General features: G+C 36.3%; 1 protein-coding gene across 1 annotated transcript in view; it reads right to left on the bottom strand.

Moving 5' to 3' along the window:
- The window catches only part of N4BP1 (NEDD4 binding protein 1), a 38912-nt gene that overhangs the window by 18338 nt on the left and 13363 nt on the right, over window positions 1-7211 (bottom strand). The gene's annotated exons all lie outside the window — the stretch shown is intronic.

Here is a 7211-nt window from a genome sequence, read left to right as displayed (position 1 = left end):
AAAAAAAAAAAAGCACAAAAAAGTCAAGATATTTTAAATTAATCTACAAGGAACAGACAGTAAGCAAAATTTGAGGATGCCATTCCTAGACAGTTCAGAGTTTTTTTTGACTGCTCTGAATCAAGAAAAGGATTCTGAAAAATTTTCTGCATTCATATCTTTCCTCTCCCCAACTTCCTTTTATTTCTTCGTTTTAGATTAGTCATAATTTTTTCTCACTCCTTCGGGCTTGGTGGTTTCAGCTACACAAGTAAGATTAGCCAGAGTCTGGTCTCTGACCCTCAGGACAACTAGTGCATAGCCCAGCCTGTATTTCCCCTGGAGTACTCCTATTCCAACCCCTGCCCTGTGCTTTCTCTCCTGTACACCTTTGCAGCTGTTTGAGCATGCCTGCCCTGCCCCAGAGGCATGCTCTCACTCAAACAGTATGGATGACTGCCACTGCACGAATCTGCAACCTAGCTGACTTAGCTTACAAGCAAAGAGTAAAAGATAACTTCCTTTTGCCCTACTGCCTCGCTTTTTCTTTTCATATATTAGAAAATTTGCAGTCATACCCAACATCCTCTTCCTGCAGCAGAATTTTACTTCTGTGAAATGTTTGGGAAATGTAATGGCACCATTTAAAAAAAGTACAATTGGTGGCCACCTACTAGATTATAATCATAGATATGCTTGCAGCTGAAAGCTTGCTTTTAGCAGGAGCTCTTTTTATTTTATCATTTTGCTTGGTGTTTTTTGAAGAGTGTATTTTTCAGCAGTTGTTGAAGACAAATATCTGAAGGTTAGATCATCTAGCATTTCTCATTACCACACAGAAACCAGGAAAGGAGAGAATCTATCAGAAAAGAGGTAGCAGACTTGAACATATACGAGGGCAACACCAAAAGTAATGCCTCCTATTTTATTATGTTGGCCCATAAAGTCAGAGGAGAACGTTGGTGGGATGGCAGTGGAGGTTAAACCTTCCTGCCAACATTCCATTACATTTTATTGTTATGTGACAGATGGCAGCAGAGGGGCAGTCTGACAAATTGATGTCTGACGTGGAAGTGAACATGAAACAAAAGGGTGTCACTGAATTCCTCCACACAGAAAAAATAGAACTCACTGACATTCATCAGCACTTGTTGAATGTTTATGGAGACCAAACAGTGATGTAAACACACTGAGGTGGATGGTGCATTTCAGCAGCGGTGACAGCAACAGCAGGCCACCTCCACTGGTACAGACTGTGATGAGTGTGGCATGCAGGCTCTTGTTCACTGCTGGCAAAAATGCATAGCTAATTGTGGTGACTGTGTTGAAAAATACAGTGTTCTGTACCTGATAATTTGCTCTATAAAATAGTGTTAATTATGTTCTTCATACCTGTTGTAGTTTCCATGGAAATAAATGAGGAATTAATTTTGGAGATACATAAACATATACTTTCATTTAAACTAAATACAAAATACCACTACTACAAGACAACCAGTACTAACGCTCATAAGTAAACTTCAGCTTAGATAAAGTTTGAGAAAATGAGACTGATTCAGCTATAAAATTCAATGTTCTCATTTCACAGTGGTTTGCAATCTCTTCTGGGCCACATCTTGGAGCAACAAGTCATCAATAATGATTTGCCCGAGACCTATCAGTGTATTTCCTTCTCTTTTAATCTATCGCTACAGTGTCTGACCACTTTCTATTTAGAAAGCAGTAGAACTAGGAGTGCTTTTCACAAAAAATCTGTCATGTCTATTTCTTGAGAAATCAAGTTCTTGAGAGGTTTAGTTTAATATAAAACATTTCTTTTCATCAAAATTATTTGATGCCGCCTCAGCTTTCTTGCTCTGAAGCTGGTATTCAGATTATAGATATAATTCAAATAGTAAGAAGAGATTCTCCATTAAGGTTTTGCAAAAGTTCCTGAAGTCATTCAGTGCCTGGCATTAATCTGCCCTGGAAGTATGCTTTAGAGCTAGAACCACTTACAATAAAAAAAAAAACCAAAAAAAAACGTAATCCAGAGCTTTCTGATCTACATCATCCCAGGGGATTGCAGCTGTTGCCTTAGTATTTCAGAGACTGAAATATCATCTTCAGCATAGCTGTGGTTTGATCTATTAACTACTGTGTCACCAAGTTAATGAAAAAAAACTTGGAAGACAAAGTTATGCAAATGTAATTCATGTAGCAGAGGCATTATGTAGCTAAACATTACCCTGGAGAAATCCATATTTCACTGAGTGTGACTGCCACTGTGTATGATATTCTGAACTTTGTTTAATAACAATCTGAACAGCCACATCAGTTACATAAGACAAGAGCTAGAGACATGATAATGAACAATTCAAGCACAAGACTGATGACAGGAGAAGCATCTAGCAAATATGTTTTGCGTGTACAGTCCTCTTGAGAAAGAAACGATGCTGGTGAATAGGAACCACACAAGAGACAAACTTCCTGTTTGTAATAGCAGAGCTGACACAAGGGGAGAATCAATGTCATAAGCAGTTCGAAATTTAAATAATAAAGCACGTTAAACAGAAAACAACAGATTCAACAGCAAATACCTCTACAAAACACTTCACAGCCTAAAACAATGTTGCTTTAAAGTCAATACAAGCGTCTAAGCAAATCACTGGAACTTATCTGTAAAGTTATCCCAGATGGTCCTTCTTGGCTAGACACCACAGTAGCTGCCTCAGTGACAGGAGTAATAAAACTCAGTCATTGTGTTAAGATAACTAGGCAGCTAAGGGAATATATAAACATTTGGAAGTTCCCTGGAGAATTCCAATGAGCCAGTAAAACGTCACATATTATCAGTGTCTAAAGACGACCAGCACACTCTTACGGATGTGCTGAGACAAGTGTGGGGGCTTTCTGGAAGATGGAAGAAATAGAATTTCTTCCAGAATCCCAAACATGTAATATAGAGATGATTATAGAAAATACCTTAATTTCAGAATATCCACATTTATTATGTCCTTTTATAAAAGGAAGTCTCATAACCAGAAACAAAAGCTCGTTTACTATAAGAAGTGCTTGAGAAATGAACTCAGTAACAACTACATTCAGAGAGGAAACAAAAATCCTCCTACTTTGTCCACTGGCCTAAGTGAAACGCTTGAAATGGGAATAAAAAGTTCTCTAACCTTATTTTTAATTTCTACTACTTCAGAATCTCCTTGGATACTCCTTTTTTGTTTGCTACCATTCCTCATTGCATTGGAGTTAGTTCATGAGCTCCTCAAAGGCATGTTCTGTTCATACCACATGCTATTTAGCTCCCAGAAGGATTCTCATTGATAAATTCTCAACTATTCTAGAAACACACCAGAATCTCACACATTGCAATTGTGTGAATATTTCCTATTTGTATCAGACTGGTAATAAATATTACTTTTATCCACCCACCTGGTAAGAATTTCAGATGCAAGTTCAACTTGATACTGGCCTGTATACAATTTCATAGGGCCTAAACTGTGCAATTCTTGTGTATCATTCAAAGGAACTTTGGATTACTCAAAGTACTGCTTTAACAGGACAGTGTAAATGCACACTGAATGAGAAATAAGAGAAAAAATTCAGAACATTTCAATATAAAAATACTTAGAAATGGCAGAACAATAATGTAATTACTATCATCTCAACATTTAACATTTTGTTTCGAGTTTCAAAATATAAAAAGCTAAATTGAAGCTGCCTTCTTCAAAACCAAAACTGAATTTTCCCAAGTTTCAAGATTTAGTCCATTAAGAACTGTGCTAATGGATAACAACTTTTCTTACTTGTCTCTAACTTTTATTTTGTAAGAGTTAGCAACAAATACCTAATAAGCAGACAGTTTGTTACTGGTATGAAAGTAGGACTACTAAAAAACAAAGCCAAAAACCCTGTACTTAAAACCAAACCCAGACCTGATTTCTAGTTCAAGTACTTTCAGAAAGTCTGCAGAACCAACATAGAAATGGTTCTAAGTGTTAGAGAAGGTGATTTTAATCCCGTTAGTAAGGCAGCAGTAATTGCCTTTAGCATTCTCTTCAAGCCAGCAATGTGCTAACAGACTTGCTGCTCTGCCAGGCAGCTGTGAAGTGTACTCTTCCTTTTCCCAGGGCCTTAATTACTGCTTCCTTCAGTGACCACAACAATCCATGCTGACTTTCATTAGAGGCAGCTGTGGAGTGAAATCCCCTTCTACAGACAGAGCCATAAGAAATGAAAATGCTAACACTAAGTCAAGTGAATTCTTCATAGCATTCATTGTGCACTTCAAAACATGTCAGAGAGCTTAAACTATCACCTGTAATTTCAGCAACATTTTCACATAGTGAAAATAAAAAAATTAACTACTACTACAAAACACAGGTGTATTCAGAACCTGTAAATCCAAACTAGAACCAAATCCCATGTTGTCTTCTGTACCCCCCCAGCTTCCCAAGGACAGGATTAAAAACAGTAGATCAGTTTCGGTGAGCCAACCCTTACTGTGGCTTTCTAGCCCCCAGGATAAGGCCCTTTACTTGCACTGGATGAGGATATTTTTTAGAAGTCTATTTCTGTGAAAATTCTCCTAGATTCTTCTGCAAGTACTAAATATTCAGAAATATTTAAAAAGTGCACAGGAAATTCTATTTCAAAAGAACAAGAACCACTTTAAACAGACAGCCCGACAATGATATGGGTAATTCTAACTAGATCTGAACTTTTCTAGAATGCAAAGATCTTTGAAATCAGTTTTGGCTTTCATCTTAAAAATGAGATTTTTTTTATGAACAATAGTTTTGGATCTGCTGCTGAAATGGAGGAAGCGCTGTTACCATGCCCAGCTCTGCTATGGGCTATGCACTGACCTTTAAAGAAGTGATACAGAAAGCATAAAACTGTGCTGCACTAGCTGAGAACTGCATGCAAACTCATAGTTTTTGTCTTCTCTGACAAGCAAGCAGTGTGCAAGTTACTTGACCAGATTTGAAATCTGATATGCTTATGCAGTCGAGTCCTGCCATGGAGTTTGCCCCTTTCTCATGCTAGGAATGTGACTTTAAATAAAACCACATAGCTGAACCATGCACCCACATTATCATTCAAAAATTAATTTCTAATTGTTTTTTGTGATCCCACTTCCAAAAATTTTGTTGATTTGTACATTTAATCCCTCAGATAAATACAGTGCTCAGATTATGAACGTTCACATAGAATCATAGAATTTACATAATCCTTCATAATTAGCAGGGCTATCTGTATACTAGTTATCTAGGTTTTTCTGTCAAGTACACATACACTACAAAGCAGATCTCAAAAATAGAAGCTTCCATTTAATCTCCTCTGCATTACACAGAAATATTTGGCACTTGTTCATAATGCATTAGTTTCTGAGTAACATAATAACAGAGCTAGCTGTCTGACTCAGGGCTATTTCTGAAGCTGCTAATTTGATTTTTTTCCAATAAACAGAAAACTTTCCCTATTATACATACCCTTATGTAGCTTTTTTTCTTGCAATGAATTATCCCAGATTGCTACATAACTAGATAATCTGAAAAGACAAATGTTCTTTATAACTAATAACCTTGGTTCATAGCATCCCCTACATACAGTGATGGATGCAAAGTGACAACATAGTGCTTTTTTAATAAACATACCTTAAAATTTTGACTGATTTATGTGACAGTAATATATCTTATAAATCAAAAGAAGTGTGTGTGTTCAGGGGCTGTTCTAGTACAAATCTGTAACACAAATATGGCACTGTGATAGATAGACAGCTACAACACAAGTTCCTTCTACAGATGCAGTTGTTCTAGATCAACATTGGTTTTATAGATAAATTTACTTTGTCTATACGAGGACTTTTTTCTATATCTTAAGGAGAAGGAAAAAAACTGATAACCTTTGGAGTCACCAATGTAACTGTCTGTTAAAAAATGGCATGCTAGTACAGCATGCAAGTGTACTTATATCAATAACATGTCTCTAGTTTAATTCACAACTTTAAGACAACACCAAAACTGTACAGTCCTACCTCAGACTGCTCCTGAGCTCAGTGGAGCAATTTTAAGGAGAGATGAGAGGGAATTTTTTTCCATTTTCTGTTTAAAGAGCCAGCAAAGCTGAAGCCTCTAAAGAGAAGTAGTGATGGAAGAGTCCTTTTGTCTGGTTGGTACATGAAAACTTATTTGGCATTTAAGCATTTCACATTTAAGTTTTGGTTTCATTATAATTGTGAAAGAGTGCAACAAACAAGTCTGAATCTAAAAATTGAATTTACACATACTTCAGCTTTTACCTCTCCTTTTACCTCTCCTATTTCAGATTTTGTTCTAAAATGTTGACTCTTCAAAATTTCAGTCTGAAGAATTCTTGACAGAGATTTAGTGTTATTTTTGTTAACCCCTTAGGGTGGAAAATTGATTCAGAAAGACAGTGATTTTTCTGGCTATTCAAATCCAAACTAGATATGAAATACTTAAAGGGTTTTTTTTGTTTGTTTTTTTTTGTTTTGTTTTGTTTTTGTGAGGGGGAGGGAAAAAAGCAACAACAAAAGAACTATGCTCAAATCAGGTAATTTGAAAAACATACCAAATTACATGATTATGATACTCTGTTTAAGATTACATTAATCTCCCTAAGTGTTGGAGAACCTAGTAGACAAAAAACATCAGTCCCACCAATAACCACGTTAGGATTTGGGCACAATCCACACACTGGGTCAAAAGGAGTAAAGAAAGAGTGCTTGTGTAACAACAAACCAGCAGAGATAATGATAGTGATATTGGTAGTAGCAGAGAAACAATGGAAGGAGTGAGAATTGAGAGAATTTTTCCATAGCGAATGGTTTCCTGTACAAACATTTCCTCGTTAACGTTGCTAGAACACATTCAAATTCCTGAAGACAGTGTGTAAGCAACATATAAACAACTCATTTTTGCAATAGAATGAATTTTTTAGCACTGCTCTCCATTGCTGCTCCTTTTGTAAATGCAAAGAGAACTTCAGCAACTACATTTAGACTCCTGTCATTTTATTCATCGATTTTAGGAAATAATATTTGAGTAAATAGCATCGTCGTTTCATCTTTCTTATCTGCTTTCATGAAAAGAGAGCAAGTAATGACTGCTACTGACATCATAATGACATATTTCTAGCCGTCTCTTAAGTCATTCTGATCACTGCCTTCCAAAAAAAAAAAACAACAAAAAAAAAACAAAAACACCAAAAAA

The sequence above is a fragment of the Meleagris gallopavo genome, chromosome 13 (genome assembly GCF_000146605.3).
Source record: "Meleagris gallopavo isolate NT-WF06-2002-E0010 breed Aviagen turkey brand Nicholas breeding stock chromosome 13, Turkey_5.1, whole genome shotgun sequence".
Classification (NCBI taxonomy): domain Eukaryota; kingdom Metazoa; phylum Chordata; class Aves; order Galliformes; family Phasianidae; genus Meleagris; species Meleagris gallopavo.
The sequence above is the reverse complement of the archived record's forward strand: the minus strand, read 5'-3'. Positions and strand labels throughout refer to the sequence as shown.